This window comes from Salmo trutta, chromosome 12, assembly GCF_901001165.1.
Source record: "Salmo trutta chromosome 12, fSalTru1.1, whole genome shotgun sequence".
NCBI classification, from domain to species: domain Eukaryota; kingdom Metazoa; phylum Chordata; class Actinopteri; order Salmoniformes; family Salmonidae; genus Salmo; species Salmo trutta.
Window position 1 is genome coordinate 42,196,377 of NC_042968.1, and position 21,299 is coordinate 42,217,675.

General features: G+C 42.5%; 1 protein-coding gene across 1 annotated transcript in view; it reads left to right on the top strand.

Moving 5' to 3' along the window:
• The first annotated feature begins 19,100 nt into the window (after nucleotides 1–19,100).
• Nucleotides 19,101–21,299, top strand: part of LOC115203569 (transient receptor potential cation channel subfamily M member 1) — a 52,229-nt gene continuing 50,030 nt past the window's right edge. Inside the window, exon 1 of the mRNA XM_029768348.1 lies at nucleotides 19,101–19,257. The gene's annotated coding sequence lies outside the window, so the exon portion shown is untranslated. The remainder of the gene's footprint in view (nucleotides 19,258–21,299) is intronic.

Consider the following 21,299-nt stretch of genomic DNA (forward strand, 5'->3'; position numbering starts at 1 on the left):
CAGGTATCCACTTCCTGTCAGAATCTGTCTCAGGGTTTTGCCTGCCAAATGAGTTCTGTTATACTCAAAGACACCATTCAAACAGTTTTAGAAACTTTAGGGTGTTTTCTATCCAAACCTGAACAATAATATGCATATTCTAGCTTCTGAGTTGGTGTAGGAGGCAGTTAAAAATGGGCAGATATTGTTTCCAAAATTCTCAATGCTGCCCCCTAGCCCGTAGAGGTTAATGTAGTGGTTTAATGAAGTGGTTACTGTAATAGTGTAATAAGGAGCCCTTTAATGAAGTGGTTACTGTAATAGTGTAATGAGGAGTCCTTTAATGAAGTGGTTACTGTAATAGTGTAGTAAGGAGCCCTTTAATGAAGTGGTTACTGTAATAGTGTAATAAGGAGTCCTTTAATGAAGTGGTTACTGTAATAGTGTAATGAGGAGTCCTTTAATGAAGTGGTTACTGTAATAGTGTAATAAGGAGCCCTTTAATGAAGTGGTTACTGTAATAGTGTAATAGTGTAATAAGGAGTCCTTTAATGAAGTGGTTACTGTAATAGTGTAATAAGGAGTCCTTTAATGAAGTGGTTACTGTAATAGTGTAATAAGGAGTCCTTTAATGAAGTGGTTACTGTAATAGTGTAATGAGGAGTCCTTTAATGAAGTGGTTACTGTAATAGTGTAATAAGGAGTCCTTTAATGAAGTGGTTACTGTAATAGTGTAATAAGGAGTCCTTTAATGAAGTGGTTACTGTAATAGTGTAATGAGGAGCCCTTTAATGAAGTGGTTACTGTAATAGTGTAATAAGGAGTCCTTTAATGAAGTGGTTACTGTAATAGTGTAATAAGGAGTCCTTTAATGAAGTGGTTACTGTAATAGTGTAATAAGGAGTCCTTTAATGAAGTGGTTACTGTAATAGTGTAATGAGGAGTCCTTTAATGAAGTGGTTACTGTAATAGTGTATTGAGGAGCCCTTCAATGAAGTGGTTACTGTAATAGTGTAATAAGGAGCCCTTTAATGAAGTGGTTACTGTAATAGTGTAATGAGGAGTCCTTTAATGAAGTGGTTACTGTAATAGTGTAATAAGGAGCCCTTTAATGAAGTGGTTACTGTAATAGTGTAATGAGGAGTCCTTTAATGAAGTGGTTACTGTAATAGTGTAATAAGGAGCCCTTTAATGATGTATCTCGTCATGTGGGGGTGGGAGGATGTCAACGTTGTGAACAGAGTGCCCCATGGTGGCGGTGGGGTTATGGTATGGACAATCATAAGCTACTGACCACAAGCAAAATTGCATTTTATCGATTTTATCGATTGTAATTTGAATGCACAAAGATAATGTGATGAGATCCTGAGGCCCGTTCATCCACCGCCATCACCTCATGTTTCAGCATGATAATGCACGGCCCCATGTTGCAAGGATCTGTACACAATTCCTGGAAGCTGAAAATGTCCCCGTTCTTCCATGACCTGCATACTCACCAGATATGTTACCCACTGAGCATGTTTGGGATGCTCTGGATCAACGTGTACGACAGCTTGTTCCAGTTCCCACAGCCATTAAAGAGGAGTGGGACAACATTCCAACAGGCCACAATCAACAGCCTGATCAACTCTATGTGACGGAGATGTGTCGCGCTGCATGAGGTAAATGGTGGTCACCCCAGATACTGACTGGTTTCCTGATCCACTCCCCTGTCTTTTTTTAAAAGGAAACTGTAATAAGGAAAAATAGTGTCAAATACAACCACCCTCCCCTCAGTGTATTTAATACATCCATTAATCCGTTCATTCATTCATTCTTTACATTTACTGTAAAAAGATTACAGTAAGACTAGTGATACTGTAAAACTGTTGACGGTAACATGCTGTACTGTCAATTTCCAGCATTATACTGGCAGCAGAGTTGCCAGCAAATTACGGTAATTATATAATACAGCACTGTTTTATCTTACTGTAAAACATTTTACAGCATCCCTGCTGTAAATTAAGAATACAATATTAACCTGGCAACTCTGATGCCACCATAATGCTGTACATTTACAGGGGAATGTTTTACTGTGTAGCTTTGAAAGAGTGGGCTCTATCCTGTTCAGTTATCGGACATGTGCCTGTCTGTCAGTCTTCAATGCTTCTATGTCAGTCCTTAAAATAGTTTTTTTTTTACTTTACCTAAAAACCCACCAAATCTTCTTAAAACATCTGCATAGCTTTTATCATAATACTTCCCCCAAAACCATTCCTCTACTGTCCTCTTTCTCTATATGTACTCATTCAGCAGCATGCTTTAAACTAAAGCCTTTGAGGGATTTCTGAGTCGTTGTCCTAAAGTAGATTTACCTTCAAATCGCCATTTATTAAATATCTATCTATTAAAGAGCTGCTGCATTGGTCGGTCTGGTTTGGTCAGCCCCAGTAGTCCATTAAGCCTGATTATAGAGAGGAAGAGAGAGAGAGAGAGGAGAGGAAGAGAGAGAGAGAGAGGAGAGGAAGAGAGAGAGGGAGAGGAGAGGAAGGGGATCTATGTGTCAACGTAATGTGGTAGTGTAGTTAAGCTGTCATCTCTACTTCAGTAGATCCCTCCTTTCTGTACAACAGCACAGAGAAGACAGATCATAGAGGAGTCCGATCACAGAGGAGACAGATCACAGAGGAGACAGATCACAGGAGGAGACAGATCACAGGAGGAGACAGATCACAGGAGGAGACAGATCACAGGAGGAGACAGATCACAGAGGAGACAGATCACAGGAGGAGACAGATCACAGGAGGAGACAGATCACAGAGGAGACAGATCACAGGAGGACACAGATCACAGGAGGAGACAGATCACAGAGGAGACAGATCACAGGAGGAGACCGATCACAGGAGGAGACAGATCAGAGAGGAGACAGATCACAGGAGGAGACCGATCACAGGAGGAGACAGATCAGAGAGGAGACAGATCACAGGAGGAGACAGATCACAGGAGGAGACAGATCACAGGAGGAGACCAGGGAAGTTCTAGAACAGAACTGGAAGTCTAGTTGCTCTGAGAGGTTGATTCCGTCAGTTCTACTCAGGTCAGAGTTCTGTCTTGACGTTAGTACAGTAGTAGTCATGGTGCTGTCAGTGGGTGACGGTCTGCAGGAAGCTCTGTAGGAGAGGTGGCAGCAGGACCAGTCATCATGGAGAAGAGGGGTAGCAGTGCTGGATCCTTCAGAAGAGCCTCCATCAAGAGGACCACGTCTGGGTCTCAGAAGGTAAGGATGGTGCTGGTCGTGGCGGTGGTCAGGGAGCAGTGGTGTGAGACACCCAAGGAGGCACTAATGAACAAAGTTAATACATTGGCATTATTTTGGTGTGTATCATGTCTATGATGATGCTATACATGTCGTTTAAACATTTCAGTGGGCTCTGTCATGTATTTGAAGTGATCAACAGGTGATTATTGATTGGTCAGTTATTTTTGGGGGGGCTGAACCTGCAGGTCAAAGGTGTTGTTTTGGTTTGTTAAAGGAAGGGGTGTTTACTCTCTCCTCTTTACAGGGATGTTTCTAGAAGTTTCTGTCATTAGAACAGAAAGGATTTACCCCACTGGTGGGAGCTGTGACACACAGCTGTGTTTACTGTGTTCCCATGGTTACTGAGGCATTACTCTGTGACACACAGCTGTGTTTACTGTGTTCCCATGGTTACTGAGGCATTACTCTGCGACACACAGCTGTGTTTACTGTGTTCCCATGGTTACTGAGGCATTACTCTGCGACACACAGCTGTGTTTACTGTGTTCCCATGGTTACTGAGGCATTACTCTGCGACACACAGCTGTGTTTACTGTGTTCCCATGGTTACTGAGGCATTACTCTGTGACACACAGCTGTGTTTACTGTGTTCCCATGGTTACTGAGGCATTACTCTGCGACACACAGCTGTGTTTACTGTGTTCCCATGGTTACTGAGGCATTACTCTGCGACACACAGCTGTGTTTACTGTGTTCCCATGGTTACTGAGGCATTACTCTGCGACACACAGCTGTGTTTACTGTGTTCCCATGGTTACCGAGGCATTACTCTGCGACACACAGCTGTGTTTACTGTGTTCCCATGGTTACCGAGGCATTACTCTGCGACACACAGCTGTGTTTACTGTGTTGCCATGGTTACTGAGGCATTACTCTGCGACACACAGCTGTGTTTACTGTGTTCCCATGGTTACTGAGGCATTACTCTGTGACACACAGCTGTGTTTACTGTGTTCCCATGGTTACTGAGGCATTACTCTGCGACACACAGCTGTGTTTACTGTGTTCCCATGGTTACTGAGGCATTACTCTGCGACACACAGCTGTGTTTACTGTGTTCCCATGGTTACTGAGGCATTACTCTGCGACACACAGCTGTGTTTACTGTGTTCCCATGGTTACTGAGGCATTACTCTGTGACACACAGCTGTGTTTACTGTGTTCCCATGGTTACCGAGGCATTACTCTGTGACACACAGCTGTGTTTACTGTGTTCCCATGGTTACTGAGGCATTACTCTGCGACACACAGCTGTGTTACTGTGTTCCCATGGTTACTGAGGCATTACTCTGCGACACACAGCTGTGTTTACTGTGTTCCCATGGTTACTGAGGCATTACTCTGCGACACAGCTGTGTTTACTGTGTTCCCATGGTTACTGAGGCATTACTCTGCGACACACAGCTGTGTTTACTGTGTTCCCATGGTTACCGAGGCATTATTCTGCGACACACAGCTGTGTTTACTGTGTTCCCATGGTTACCGAGGCATTACTCTGTGACACACAGCTGTGTTTACTGTGTTCCCATGGTTACCGAGGCATTACTCTGTGACACACAGCTGTGTTTAATGTGTTCCCATGGTTACCGAGGCATTACTCTGCAACACACAGCTGTGTTTACTGTGTTCCCATGGTTACTGAGGCATTACTCTGCGACACACAGCTGTGTTACTGTGTTCCCATGGTTACTGAGGCATTACTCTGTGACACACAGCTGTGTTTACTGTGTTCCCATGGTTACTGAGGCATTACTCTGTGACACACAGCTGTGTTTACTGTGTTCCCATGGTTACTGAGGCATTACTCTGTGACACACAGCTGTGTTTACTGTGTTCCCATGGTTACAGAGGCATTACTCTGTGACACACAGCTGTGTTTACTGTGTTCCCATGGTTACAGAGGCATTACTCTGTGACACACAGCTGTGTTTACTGTGTTCCCATGGTTACTGAGGCATTACTCTGTGACACACAGCTGTGTTACTGTGTTCCCATGGTTACTGAGGTATTACTCTGTGACACACAGCTGTGTTTACTGTGTTCCCATGGTTACTGAGGCATTACTCTGTGACACACAGCTGTGTTTACTGTGTTCCCATGGTTACTGAGGCATTACTCTGTGACACACAGCTGTGTTTATTGTGTTCCCATGGTTACTGAGGGATTACTCTGTGACACACAGCTGTATTTACTGTGTTCCCATGGTTACTGAGGCATTACTCTGTGACACACAGCTGTGTTTACTGTGTTCCCATGGTTACTGAGGCATTACTCTTTGACACACAGCTGTGTTTACTGTGTTCCCATGGTTACTGAGGCATTACTCTGTGACACACAGCTGTGTTACTGTGTTCCCATGGTTACTGAGGCATTACTCTGTCATTAGCTTAGCTCCAACTCAAGCATCGCTTTGTACTGTAATTTATTGAATAAATGTGCTTTTTTTAAAAACATTTTTACACAGTATGTAAAGGCATCTCATGCTATGTTTTTCTATTTGTTATATTATAAATTGTTAGTGGTAAACATACAGTATATTTTCACATTTAAACATTAAATGTACTACAACCAACAGATTCATAAAATAAAATAAAAAATTGCATAAAATGCCTATTTCCATTCAGTACCTTAGACGAAGTCTAAACAGGCAGTCCAATTAGATACAATCAATAACTTAGGAGTATTTGAACAAACGTGGAGGACTAGAATGTTCTGGGGAGGATTGTTGGTAATGTGATCAAATGGAGAGCCCCTCTGAGATCCTCCTAAATGTAGAGCCCCCTCTGAGATCCCGCTAAAAGTAGAGCCCCCTCTGAGATCCTCCTAAATGTAGAGCCCCCTCTGAGATCCTCCTAAATATAGAGCCCCCTCTGAGATCCTCCTAAATGTAGAGCCCCCTCTGAGATTCCCCTAAATGTAGAGCCCCCTCTGAGATCCTCCTAAATGTAGAGCCCCCTCTGAGATCCTCCTAAATGGAGAGCCCCCTCTGAGATCCCCCTAAATGTAGAGCCCCCTCTGAGATTCCCCTAAATGTAGAGCCCCCTCTGAGATCCTCCTAAATGTAGAGCCCCCTCTGAGATCCCCCTAAATGTAGAGCCCCCTCTGAGATCCCCTAAATGGAGAGCCCCCTCTGAGATCCTCCTAAATGTAGAGCCCCCTCTGAGATCCCCCTAAATGTAGAGCCCCCTCTGAGATCCCCTAAATGGAGAGCCCCCTCTGAGATCCTCCTAAATGTAGAGCCCCCTCTGAGATTCCCCTAAATGGAGAGCCCCCTCTGAGATCCTCCTAAATGTAGAGCCCCCTCAGAGATCCCCCTAAATGTAGAGCCCCTTTGAGATCCTCCTAAATGTAGAGCCCCCTCTGAGATCCCCCTAAATGTAGAGCCCCCTCTGAGATTCCCCTAAATGTAGAGCCCCCTTTGAGATCCTCCTAAATGTAGAGCCCCCTCTGAGATCCCCCTAAATGTAGAGCCCCCTCTGAGATCCCCTAAATGGAGAGCCCCCTCTGAGATCCCCCTAAATGTAGAGCCCCCTTTGAGATCCTCCTAAATGTAGAGCCCCCTCTGAGATCCCCTAAATGGCGAGACCCCTTCTGAGATCCCTCTAAAGATGATCCCCCCCTCTGAGATCCCTCTAAAGATGATCCCCCCCTCTGAGATCCACCTAAAGGTGATTCCCCCCCTCTGAGATCCCCCTAAAGGTGATCCCCCCCCTCTGAGATCCCCCTAAAGGTGATTAGCCCCCCTCTGAGATCCCCCTAAAGGTGACTCCCCCCCTCTGAGATCCCCCTAAAAGTGACCCCCCTCTGAGATCCCCCTAAAGGTGATTGCCCCCCTCTGAGATCCCCCTAAAGGTGATTCCCCCCTTTGAGATCCTCCTAAAGGTGATTCCCCCCTCTGAGATCACCCTAAAGGTGATTCCCCCCTCTGAGATTACCCTAAAGGTGATACCCCCCCTCTGAGATCCCCCTAAAGGTGACCCCCCCCCCTCTGAGATCCCCCTAAAGGTGATTCCCCCCCTCTGAGATCCCCCTAAAGGTGACCCCCCACCTGAGATCCCCCTAAAGGTGACCCCCTCTGAGATCCTCCTAAAGGTGATTCCCCCCCTCTGAGATCCCCCTAACAGTGACCCCCCCCCCCCCTCTGAGATCCTCCTAAAGGTGATTCCCCCCCTCTGAGATCCCCCTAAAGGTGATTCCCCCCTCTGGGATCCCCCTAAAGGTGATTCCCCCCCTCTGGGATCCCCCTAAAGGTGATTGCCCCCTCTGAGATCCCCCTAAAGGTGTTTCCCCCCCTCTGAGATCCCCCTAAAGTTGACCCCCCCCCTCTGAGATCCCCCTAAAGGTGATCCCCCTCTGAGATCCCCCTAAAGGTGATCCCCCCCTCTGAGATCACCCTAAAGGTGATTCCCTCCCTCTGAGATCCCCCTAAAGGTGATCCCCCCCTCTGAGATCCCCCTAAAGGTGATTCCCCCCCTCTGAGATCCCCCTAAAGGTGATCCCCCCTAGCTCGCTACAGAGAGAGAGACCAGAGACAATGTCTACTATGAACGTCTTCTACTAACCATCAGTACAATGACATTCACTTTTACACTTAGGCATTCATCAGATACAGAACTGTTGTCGATATACAATGGCATGCTGAAGCCAGTGGTGTCTGTAAACTACATCTATTCTGCAGATAACTCACTATAGCGGTACTCTCAGTGATACGGAGTCACCGGACCATCTATTCTGCAGATAACTCACTATGGCAGTACTCTCAGTGATACGGAGTCACCGGACCATCTATTCTGCAGATAACTAACTATAGCAGTACTCTCAGTGATACGGAGTCACCTGACCATCTATTCTGCAGATAACTCACTATGGCGGTACTCTCAGTGATACGGAGTCACCGGACCATCTATTCTGCAGATAACTCACTATGGCGGTACTCTCAGTGATACGGAGTCACCGGACCATCTATTCTGCAGATAACTCACTATGGCAGTACTCTCAGTGATACGGAGTCACCGGACCATCAGGATGTGATTTGAGCATTTAATCTGTGAGAATGGCTCTGTGAAGCCACCGGCAGGCAGCAACTAGCTCTTAATCCCCAGGGATTCTATTCTTTCTTATGTCATTCTCCTCTCATGTGATTAAAACACAATACGCTGTACACTTCAGGATTATAAAACACAATACGCTGTACACTTCAGGATTATAAAACACAATACGCTATACACTTCAGGACTATAAAACACAATACGCTGTACACTTCAGGTCTATAAAACACAATACGCTGTACACTTCAGGACTATAAAACACAATACGCTGTACACTTCAGGACTATAAAACACAATACGCTGTACACTTCAGGACTATAAAACACAATATGCTGTACACTTCAGGACAGGATTATAAAACACAATACGCTGTACACTTCAGGACTATAAAACACAATACGCTGTACACTTCAGGACTATAAACCACAATACGCTGTACACTTCAGGACAGGTCTATAAAACACAATACGCTGTACACTTCAGGACTATAAAACACAATACGCTGTACACTTCAGGATTATAAAACACAATACGCTGTACACTTCAGGTTCTATAAAACACAATACGCTGTACACTTCAGGACTATAAAACACAATACGCTGTACACTTCAGGACTATAAAACACAATACGCTGTACACTTCAGGACTATAAAACACAATACGCTGTACACTTCAGGACTATAAAACACAATACGCTGTACACTTCAGGACAGGTCTATAAAACACAATACGCTGTACACTTCAGGACTATAAAACACAATACGCTGTACACTTCAGGATTATAAAACACAATACGCTGTACACTTCAGGACTATAAAACACAATACGCTGTACACTTCAGGTCTATAAAACACAATACGCTGTACACTTCAGGACTATAAAACACAATACGCTGTACACTTCAGGTCTATAAAACACAATACGCTGTACACTTCAGGATAATAAAACACAATACGCTGTACACTTCAGGACTATAAAACACAATACGCTGTACACTTCAGGATTATAAAACACAATACGCTGTACACTTCAGGACTATAAAACACAATACGCTGTACACTTCAGGACTATAAAACACAATACGCTGTACACTTCAGGATTATAAAACACAATACGCTGTACACTTCAGGTCTATAAAACACAATACGCTGTACACTTCAGGACTATAAAACACTATACGCTGTACACTTCAGGATTATAAAACACAATACGCTGTACACTTCAGGATTATAAAACACAATACGCTGTACACTTCAGGACTATAAAACACAATACGCTGTACACTTCAGGACTATAAAACACAATACGCTGTACACTTCAGGACTATAAAACACAATACGCTGTACACTTCAGGACAGGATTATAAAACACAATACGCTGTACACTTCAGGACTATAAAACACAATACGCTGTACACTTCAGGACTATAAAACACAATACGCTGTACACTTCAGGTCTATAAAACACAATACGCTGTACACTTCAGGTCTATAAAACACAATACGCTGTACACTTCAGGACTATAAAACACAATACGCTGTACACTTCAGGTCTATAAAACACAATACGCTGTACACTTCAGGTCTATAAAACACAATACGCTGTACACTTCATGACTATAAAACACAATACGCTGTACACTTCAGGTCTATAAAACACAATACGCTGTACACTTCAGGACAGGATTATAAAACACAATACGCTGTACACTTCAGGATTATAAAACACAATACGCTGTACACTTCAGGACTATAAAACACAATACGCTGTACACTTCAGGACAGGATTATAAAACACAATACGCTGTACACTTCAGGATTATAAAACACAATACGCTGTACACTTCAGGACTATAAAACACAATACGCTGTACACTTCAGGACTATAAAACACAATACGCTGTACACTTCAGGACTATAAAACACAATACGCTGTACACTTCAGGACTATAAAACACAATACGCTGTACACTTCAGGACAGGATTATAAAACACAATACGCTGTACACTTCAGGACTATAAAACACAATACGCTGTACACTTCAGGACTATAAAACACAATACGCTGTACACTTCAGGTCTATAAAACACAATACGCTGTACACTTCAGGTCTATAAAACACAATACGCTGTACACTTCAGGACTATAAAACACAATACGCTGTACACTTCAGGTCTATAAAACACAATACGCTGTACACTTCAGGTCTATAAAACACAATAAGCTGTACACTTCAGGACTATAAAACACAATACGCTGTACACTTCAGGACTATAAAACACAATACGCTGTACACTTCAGGTCTATAAAACACAATACGCTGTACACTTCAGGACAGGATTATAAAACGCAATACGCTGTACACTTCAGGACTATAAAACACAATACGCTGTACACTTCAGGACTATAAAACACAATACGCTGTACACTTCAGGACTATAAAACACAATACGCTGTACACTTCAGGATTATAAAACACAATACGCTGTACACTTCAGGATTATAAAACACAATACGCTGTACACTTCAGGTCTATAAAACACAATACGCTGTACACATCAGGATTATAAAACACAATACGCTGTACACTTCAGGACTATGAAACACAATACGCTGTACACTTCAGGACTATAAAACACAATACGCTGTACACTTCAGGACTATAAAACACAATACGCTGTACACTTCAGGACTATAAAACACAATACGCTGTACACTTCAGGACTATGAAACACAATACGCTGTACACTTCAGGACTATGAAACACAATACGCTGTACACTTCAGGACTATAAAACACAATACACTGTACACTTCAGGATTATAAAACACAATACGCTGTACACTTCAGGACTATAAAACACAATACGCTGTACACTTCAGGACAGGATTATAAAACACAATACGCTGTACACTTCAGGACTATAAAACACAATACGCTGTACACTTCAGGACTATAAAACACAATACGCTGTACACTTCAGGACTATAAAACACAATACGCTGTACACTTCAGGTCTATAAAACACAATACGCTGTACACTTCAGGACAGGACTATAAAACACAATACGCTGTACACTTCAGGACAGGACTATAAAACACAATACGAAGTATAGCCCTGTCCTGTCCATTCAAAGTGCTATCCCATTACCTAAACACGTTCAAAGTGCTATCCCATTACCTAAACACGTTCAAAGTGCTTCGTTACCAGACTATGAACTGACCTTCATGTCTTAAAGTAATGATGGACTGTCGTTTCTCTTTGCTTATTTGAGCTGTTTTTACCATAATATGGACTTGGTCTTTTACCAAATAGGGCTATATTCTGTATACCACCCATACCTTGTTACAACACCAACTGATTGGCTCAAACGCATTAAGAAGGAAAGAAATTACACAAATGAATTTTTAACAAGGCACACCTGTTAATTGAAATGCATTCCAGATGACTACCTCATGAAGCTGGTTGAGAGAATGCCAAGAGTTTGCAAAACTGTCATCAAGGCAAAGGGTGGCTACTTTGAAGAATTGTTAAGACACTAACAGCTTACAGACGGTAGGCAATTAAGGTCACAAACTTAGGACACTAAAGAGGCCTTCCTACTGACTCTGAAAAACACCAAAAGAAAGATGCCCAGGGTCCCTGCTCATCTGCGTGAACGTGCCTAAGGCATGCTGCAAGGAGGCAGGAGGACTGCAGATGTGGCCAGGGCAATAAATTGCAATGTCCAAACTGTGAGACGCCTAAGACAGCACTACAGGGAGTCAGGACGGACAGCTGATCGTCCTCGCAGTGGCAGACCACGTGTAACAACACCTGCACAGGATCGGTACATCCGACCATCACACCTGCGGGACAGGTACAGGATGGCAACAACAACTGACCAAGTTACACCAGGAACGCACAATCCCTCCATCAGTGCTCAGACTGTCCGCAATAGACTGAGAGAGGCTGGACTGAGGGCTTGTAGGCCTGTTGTAAGGCAGGTCCTCACCAGACATCACGGGCAACAACGTCGCCTATGGGCACAAACCCACCGTCGCTGGACCAGACAGGACTGGCAAAAAGTGCTCTTCACTGACGAGTCACGGTTTTGTCTCACCAGGGGTGATGGTCGGATTTGCGTTTATCGTCGAAGGATTGAGCGTTACACCGAGGCCTGTATTCTGGAGTGGGATCGATTTGGAGGTGGAGGGTCCGTCATGGTCTGGGGCGGTGTGTCACAGCATCATCGAACTGAGCTTGTTGTCATTGCAGGCAATCTCAACGCTGTGCGTTACAGGGAAGACATCCTACTCCCTCATGTGGGACCCTTCCTGCAGGCTCATCCTGACATGACCCTCCAGCATGACAATGCCACCAGCAATACTGCTCGTTCTGTGAGTGATTTCCTGCAAGACAGGAATGTCAGTGTTCTGTCATGGCCAGCGAAGAGCCCGGATCTCAATCCCATTGAGCACATCTGGGACTTGTTGGATTGGAGGGTGAGGGCTAGGGCCATTACGCCCAGAAATGTCCGGGAACTTGCAGGTGCCTTGGTGGAAGAGTGGGGTAACATCTCACAGCAAGAACTGGCAAATCTGGTGCAGTCCATGAGGAGAAGATGCACTGCAGTACTTAATGCAGCTGGTGGCCACACCAGATACTGACTGTTACTTTGGATTTTGACCCACCTTTGTTCAGGGACACATTATTCCATTTCTGTTAGTCACATGTCTGTGGAACTTGTTCAGTTTATGTCTCAGTTGTTGAATCTTGTTATGTTCATACAAATATTTACACATGTTAAGTTTGCTGAAAATAAACGCAGTTGACAGTGAGAGGACGTTTCTTTTTTGCTGAGTTTATACATATCCAGAAATGTTGGTAAATTAGATTTTATTATTTAAAGAAATTCTGAAAGAGATTGGTGTGTTTTTTCACTATCTAATAAAGGCGTGGGGTTTGTTCAATGACAGATATGTTTAAAATCTATGATTTCATAGTTTCATTTCAGAGAGACAAATAACTTTTTTTTTTTTAGCAAAATACTATATTTCCACCTCACTGTCAGAGAAATAAGTATTACTGCTAGGCTTTCCATGTCACAAATAACTACATTTTCAATAAATAAATGTAGAAAAATGACTGAGACTTGATCACTCAGGGACACTCAACACCTCTTGGAAAGCCACTCTGGTTTGTCTTTGGCATTAACATTTGTGTTACTGTCTCACTGAAAAATACCATTTTATTCTCGGTCTTCAGAGAACTGAGGTGAGGATTCCTCAAACTTTTTATCTGAGCTTTGCTACTTTCATATTTATTTTGAGCCTGACAAACTCCCCAAATCCCTTCCGATGATTCTACCAAAGTTGGTAGAATCTCAATTAAAATGATTTACAACTGTAATGACTACCGAAGGTGCTTCCACCAAGTATTAACTCAGAGGTTGGTGACTTATCCAATTATGATATTTCCATTTATACATTTTTCTTAATTTTGACAATTTTCTATAACTGTGTATGAAAACGATCTAATTTAATCCCTTTTTAGATTTAATTTCAAACGCAACAAAATTTGAAACAAGTTCAAGGATGTGTAGCCTTTCAATAGACTGTCTTATAATACATAATGTCAACAGATTGTATTTTACCAATTCAAAAGCTATTTTATTCTTTAATGTCGCTTGTTTAGCATTAGTTCAGCCACTGTTTTTGAAAAAGGTTAAAAAGTCCAAAATAGCTCTCTGGTAATTCAATTCATACACGTTTAGGTGATAAGCAAAGGCAGAGTATCATATGAATTGATTAAGTGAGAGCATGGCCTGACTGTCTATAACTGTCTCTGTTTCGGGCTCTCTGCCCGTTGCGCTCTGTGGATAGCCTGCTGGCCCTTGAGCCCTGGTAAATAATGGTAAATGATCACTGCTTGACCGTACTCAGATATAAAATGTCACTGACCTGGGAAAACAATCACATAATCGTCTACGTAGTCAGAGGGCCCTAACGGGTCAGGAATGGGCCTTTTAGTATAGTGTTGAGTTAGTTGTAATAGGTATCACTTGTTATCATGTGACTTTTTAGCACAAGACTGTAAAATAGCATTTCTCTCTCTCTCTCTCTGTCTCTCTCTCTCTCCCTCTGTCTCGCTCTCTCTCTGTCTCTCTCTCTCCCACCCTCTGTCTCTCTCTCTCTCACTCTCTCTCTCGGTCACTCTCTCTGTCACTCTCTCTCTGTCACTCTCACTCTTTCTCTCTCTGTCACTCTCTCTCTCTCGGTCACTCTCTCTGTCACTCTGTCTCTGTCTCTCTCTCTGTCACTCTCTCTCTCTGTCACTCTCTCTGTCACTCTCTCTCAGTCTCTCTCTGTCTCTGTCTCAGTCTCTCTCTCTCTCTCTCTGTCTCTGTCTCTGTCTATGTCTCTGTCTCTGTCTCTCTCTCAGTCTCTCTCTCTCTGTCTCAGTCTCTCTCTCTCTCTCTCTCTCTCTGTCTCTGTCTCTGTCTCTCTCTCTCTCTCTCTCTCTGTCTCTCTCTCTCTGTCTCTGTCTCTGTCTCTGTCTCTGTCTCTGTCTCTCTCTGTCTATCTTGAAAGGAAGTCATTTTATTATATTATTACAAACTGGATTTGTTATTTACCGTATAAGGATTATAATGTTTATAGTCTTAATGTTAAAGGAGGAATGTGCAGATTTTTATTAGTTAAACATTTTAGATTTGATCTTTATGGATATAAAATGTAATAAAATAAGTCTTCTACGTTTATCAATTTTAAAAATACAAAAAAAACGTAAAGTTCTCTAAGGACTTCTCTAAAATATCCCATCAGCCACCACAGCATTCCTTCCTCTCTCAGCCGCTGAGTCTGTGAGACCACCTGACATCCTTCAGGGCTAATCAACAGCATGTCGGCCTCATGTGACGCCTCGCTGCTTTACCCAGAGACCAGTAGAACACAATCAGTCCTTTCATCTGGCCCTGCTAACAGCACCCAAAGACACAGCTGTTAAATCCCTGTCTGCTTCCTAAATGGCACCCTATCCCCTATATAGACCAGAGCCCTATTCCCTATATAGTGGTACTACTATAGACCAGAGCCCTATTCCCTATATAGTGGAACTACTATAGACCAGAGCCCTATTCCCTATAGAGTGGTACTACTATAGACCAGAGCCCTATTCCCTATATAGTGGTACTACTATAGACCAGAGCCCTATTCCCTATATAGTGCACTACTATAGACCAGAGCCCTATTCCCTATATAGTGGTACTACTATAGACCAGAGCCCTATTCCCTATATAGTGCACTACTATAGACCAGAGCCCTATTCCCTATATAGTGGTACTACTATAGGCCAGAGCCCTATTCCCTATATAGTGGTACTACTATAGACCAGAGCCCTATTCCCTATATAGTGGTACTACTATAGACCAGAGCCCTATTCCCTATATAGTGGTACTACTATAGACCAGAGCCCTATTCCCTATATAGTGGTACTACTATAGACCAGAGCCCTATTCCCTATATAGTGGTACTACTATAGACCAGAGCCCTATTCCCTATATAGTGGTACTACTATAGACCAGAGCCCTATTCCCTATATAGTGGTACTACTATAGACCAGAGTCCTATTCCCTATATAGTGGTACTACTATAGACCAGAGCCCTATTCCCTATATAGTGGTACTACTATAGACCAGAGCCCTATTCCCTATATAGTGGTACTACTATAGACCAGAGCCCTATTCCCTATATAGTGGTACTACTATAGACCAGAGCCCTATTCCCTATATAGTGGTACTACTATAGACCATAATAATAATAATAATAATAATAAATGAATGAAGTCGGGAAACATCCACTGACTACTATCATACATAGTAAACGTGTTTGAGGTTCCAGATAATACACTATACTGATTGAATTCCAACATAATACATTTGGGGCGACAGGTTGCCTAGCGATTAAGATCATTGGGCCAGTAACCGAAAGGTCGCTGGTTTAAATCCCGGAGCTGACTAGATCCATGTGTCCTTGAGCAAGGCACTTAACCCTAATTGCTCCTGTATGTCGCTCTGGGTAAGAGCGTCTGCTGAATGACTGAAATGGAAACGTTGGGGTATTTAAGGATCTATAGATGGCTGTCATTGGTTGATGTTGTGCCTTCCACTTAAACCAAACAATAAACCCCGAATTCCCAAAGGGCCTTGGTCCATATCAGTTCCCTAGAAAGAGAAGAGGGTGATACTTGGGGTGCCGACTTCGACGTACCTCAGCTCAGCATGCCGCTTGCTATTTTCATCACCGATGTCTGCTTTTATTGGTCTTTGATCTGAGCCTCATTACCACTAATGTGTTGTGACGTTCAGACTGCCTTGTGTGTGTGTGTACGCGCGCGTGTGTGTGTGTGTCTCTGTGTGTCTCTGTGTGTGTCTCTGTGTGTGTCTCTGCATGTGTGTGTGAATGTGTGTGTGTGTGTGTGTGTCTCTGCATGTGTGTGTGTGTGTGTCTCTGCGTGTGTCTGTGTGTGTCTGTGTGTGTCTGTGTGTTTGTGTGTGTCTGTGTGTGTGTGTGTGTGTGTGTGTGTGTGTGTGCGTGCGTGCGTGTGTGTGTGTGCGCGTGTGTGTGTGTGTGTGTTTGTGCCTGTGTGTCTGTGTGTGTGTGTGTGTGTGTGTGTGTGCGCGCGTGTGTGTGTGCGTGTGTGTGTGTGTGTGTGTGTGTGTGTGTGTGTGTGTGTGTGTGCGTGTGTCCGTGCGTGCGTGCGTGTGTGTGTGTGTGTCTGTGTGCGTGTGCCTGGTGTCTGGTCACATGTCATCATCACTTCACAACGACTGCTTTGAGAACGTAATGTGATTTACAAATTGAATGGAAGTGTTCATTATTAAGAGGAAACAAATAGTATTAACCAAAGCACTAATAATGTGATCTCTAAGCATATGTTTTAGTCTAATCACAACCTGTAACAATTGTCTTTTGTTTTCAAATAGTCATGCCACTATAATACTCAATACAATATCTGTTTGTCCCACCAAAACACATAGGGTTTATTGTTTTGTGAGGTCTAGATGCTAGTCATGTTAATTCACTTATCCTAATCTGATTCTAAAGTATCAAGGGATGCAGCCCAAATAACTCCCTATTCCTCATGTGGCGCACTACAGCCTTATTCTTCCAGGCTTGTTGTTCACTGCTCACAGAGGTTCCTAGTAACAACAGTTGTACATTTCACACGGGATTTCCATGTTAAACGGTGTGGATGAAGGGTTTAGGTGAGCCTAAAAGGGGTTCTTCGGCTGTCACCGTAGGAGAACCCTTTTAAGAACCCTTTTTGGTTCCAGGTAGAACCCTTTCCACAGAGGGTTCTACATGGAACCCTAAAGGGTTCTACCTGGAACCCAAAAGGGTTCTACCTGGAACCCAAAAGGGTTCTTCAAAGGGTTCTCCTATGGGGACAGCTGAAGAACCCTTTTAGGTTCTAGATAGCAAATTTTTTTTCTAAGAGTGTGGGACAGGTCGGTGATTTTACCCAGGGGGCCGTGCAGCAGGGCGAGATGCACGTGTTTTCAAAACACAACCCTCGCCAGTTTACCCTGGGTGCATCGGGTGGTATGAAAGACACTGTTTTTTTTTCTACCGCAATGTTTGATCAGTCTTTTTTTAAATAAGATATTTTCAACCTTGTTTCTGTCACAAACTCAAAACATGCACAGTGTCCCTTGTTAAATTCATGTTAGTAACCAAAGTTGAATTGAGTTTAATTGAGAACCAACATTTTCTCTTCAGTAGAAGTCCATATCCCCTTTTGATTTTTATAATTCGAAGGTTAACAGGGAAAGACGTGCCAGGGCAGAATTAATGTCCTCTGAACCAAAGTGGTTTCCTCTCTGATTCATTCGTCTCTCTGTTTCACCATGACAACAGGCTTAGCCAGACATCCTCCTTTCACCATGACAACAGGCTTAGCCAGACATCCTTTAGTTGGATCATATCAAACAAGTTCCTTTGAAAAGTCCAACTGTAACGAAGCTGCTGAAAAGAAAAGCTACGTTGCATTACATGTTAAAATCATCAATGGGCAAATAGTGCTCTGTCATTCTTCAACAAAACCCCCTTTCAACAACATCCATCCTGTGCCCAATTCTCTCAATTATGCAAATAGAGTTCAATCAGCGCAGCAGGGGGTTGACACATATTCTACGATAAAACAATCCTTTTGTCCCACTACTCTTTTAAATATGTTTTTTTTCTTCTGGTTATTAGAACTTCCTCTTTCTTTCTGTCTTTCTTTTTCAACAACCGGGAGAGAGAGTTGGAGAGAAGAACGTTCTCTAGCAGAGTTAGAGAGATTAGTGAGGAGAGAGAGAGAGGAGGGGGGGTTCTTTCTGGTTCTCGTTCCAGCCCAGGATGATAAATGCCCTGTGTGCAAGGAGGGGAGCAGGGACTGATATGGGTCATGAGACTCTCAAAAGGATTACCTTGAACTGAAGTCATGAGACCAAGGCTTGAACAAAGAGCCGGCTCACATGCTCATCATATGAGCCCCGCTTCATAAAGTCATGTCGTTTCATATCTGCTGGGCTTCAGTGGGCTAGGAGGACCCGGGTGAGAGCAGCTAGAGAGCTGGAGCTGGAGCTGGCCTGGAGCCGGGCTGGTGGGAAGTTTCTTCAGTTCTTAGAGTTATTGAGAGTTCTTGAGTTCTTAAAGAGTTCTTGAGTTCTAAGAGAGTTCTTGAGTTCTTAGAGAGTTCTTGAGTTCTAAGAGAGTTCTTGAGTTCTAAGAGAGTTCTTGAGTTCTTAGAGAGTTCTTGAGTTCTAAGAGAGCTCTTGAGTTCTAAGAGAGTTCTTGAGTTCTTAGAGAGTTCTTGAGTTCTTCTATACTAGTAGTTGGGTGTTAGAGTGTTGCGTTGCTCTTGTGCTCCTCTTGAAGTTTCTACTGGATGCTCTTCCACTGACGGTAAGTGGTTCTTCATTTATCTGATGTATCGAGGAAACTCTGTATCTTCTTTGGTGTAGAAACGTTTTATGGTCAACTTTGTTCATTTCTTACAGGCAGGGATTCATTTGAGGTGCAATAGAGTGGAGTTGAGTTATGTTCCACCAACTTAGGTTGGGATACAACATATAGAGGGAATGGAATAGAAATCTACTGAAATTATATATATTTTTTTTAAATATCATTTTAGAGACAGTTCCGTCTACGAAAAAAGAACCTCCATGTTAACCTCTATAACCACTGTTCCCCAGTAGACTGTCCTTGTAAAATAACCTCCATGTTAACCTCTATAACCACTGTTCCCCAGTAGACTGTCCTTGTAAAAGAACCTCCATGTTAACCTCTATAACCACTGTTCCCCAGTAGACTGTCCTTGTAAAATAACCTCCATGTTAACCTCTATAACCACTGTTCCCCAGTAGACTGTCCTTGTAAAAGAACCTCCATGTTAACCTCTATAACCACTGTTCCCCAGTAGACTGTCCTTGTAAAATAACCTCCATGTTAACCTCTATAACCACTGTTCCCCAGACTGTCCTTGTAAAATAACCTCCATGTTAACCTCTATAACCACTGTTCCCCAGACTGTCCTTGTAAAATAACCTCCATGTTAACCTCTATAACCACTGTTCCCCAGACTGTCCTTGTAAATAAGAATTTCTTCCTAACTGACTTGCCTAGTTAAAGAAAGGTTAAATACCAAAACATTTTTATAAATAAAACCTCTATGTTACTTAGCCTCCAAAGAAACTCCAAATGAGGAATAGATCTCTGAACAAAGTTCTTATTTTGGAGGCACCCTGATTAAAAGTTCATAATATAATATAATTGTTATAAAGTAAATTAGTTTCAAAACTTTAGTCAATCTGTGGTCAATCTAACTAATCTGTAGTGTACTCTATAGTGTGTAGGGCGTTAGGAGTTAGGAGTTAGGAGTTCTCATGGCAGAGTATTTGGCCAACTTCCTCTCTGTGCTCCTGAGTGGAGCAGCGGTCTAAGTCGCTGCATTTCAGTGCTAGAAGCGTCACTACCGACACCCTGGTTCGAATCCCGGCTGTATCACAACCGGCCGTGATTGGGAGTCCCAGCGTCGTCTGGGATTGGCTGTCATTGTAAATAAGAATTTGTTCCTGACTGACTTGTCGAGTTAAAGAAATAAAAGGAACTTGTTAGTTACAGAATTTACTGTCTCGGTCCTGTCTCACCTTTCTTCCCCAGGAACTTGTTAGTTACAGAATTTACTGTCTCGGTCCTGTCTCACCTTTCTTCCCCAGGAACTTGTTGAAACAAGTTCAAAATGATTTGTAATATGTTGTTTATTAATTCAACTCTTTACCAGGATGATAATAATGAGGTAATATGTTGTTTATTAATTCAACTCTTTACCAGGATGATAATAATGAGGTAATATGTTGTTTATTAATTCAACTCTTTACCAGGATGATAATAATGAGGTAATATGTTGTTTATTAATTCAACTCTTTACCAGGATGATAATAATGAGGTAATATGTTGTTTATTAATTCAACTCTTTACCAGGATGATAATAATGAGTGGTAATATGTTATTTATGAATTAGACTGTTTACCAGGATGATAATAATGAGGTAATATGTTATTTATGAATTAGACTGTTTACCAGGATGATAATAATGAGGTAATATGTTATTTATGAATTAGATTGTTTACCAGGATGATAATAATGAGGTAATATGTTATTTATGAATTAGATTGTTTACCAGGATGATAATAATGAGGTAATATGTTATTTATTAGTTAGACTGTTTACCAGGATGATAATAATGAGGTAATATGTTATTTATTAATTAGACTGTTGTGGAGCGTTGTCTGGCTCCATTGAGTCGTTGACTAGATGAGTTTGAGTGGAGCTAAGAGACCTACGTTTACTAATTATTCTACTATTTTAACCATTTGCAATGAACAAACTTGTACATCAAAATCTCTGAAATATATATATTTTTAAAGCTTGAGAAAAACTATGTT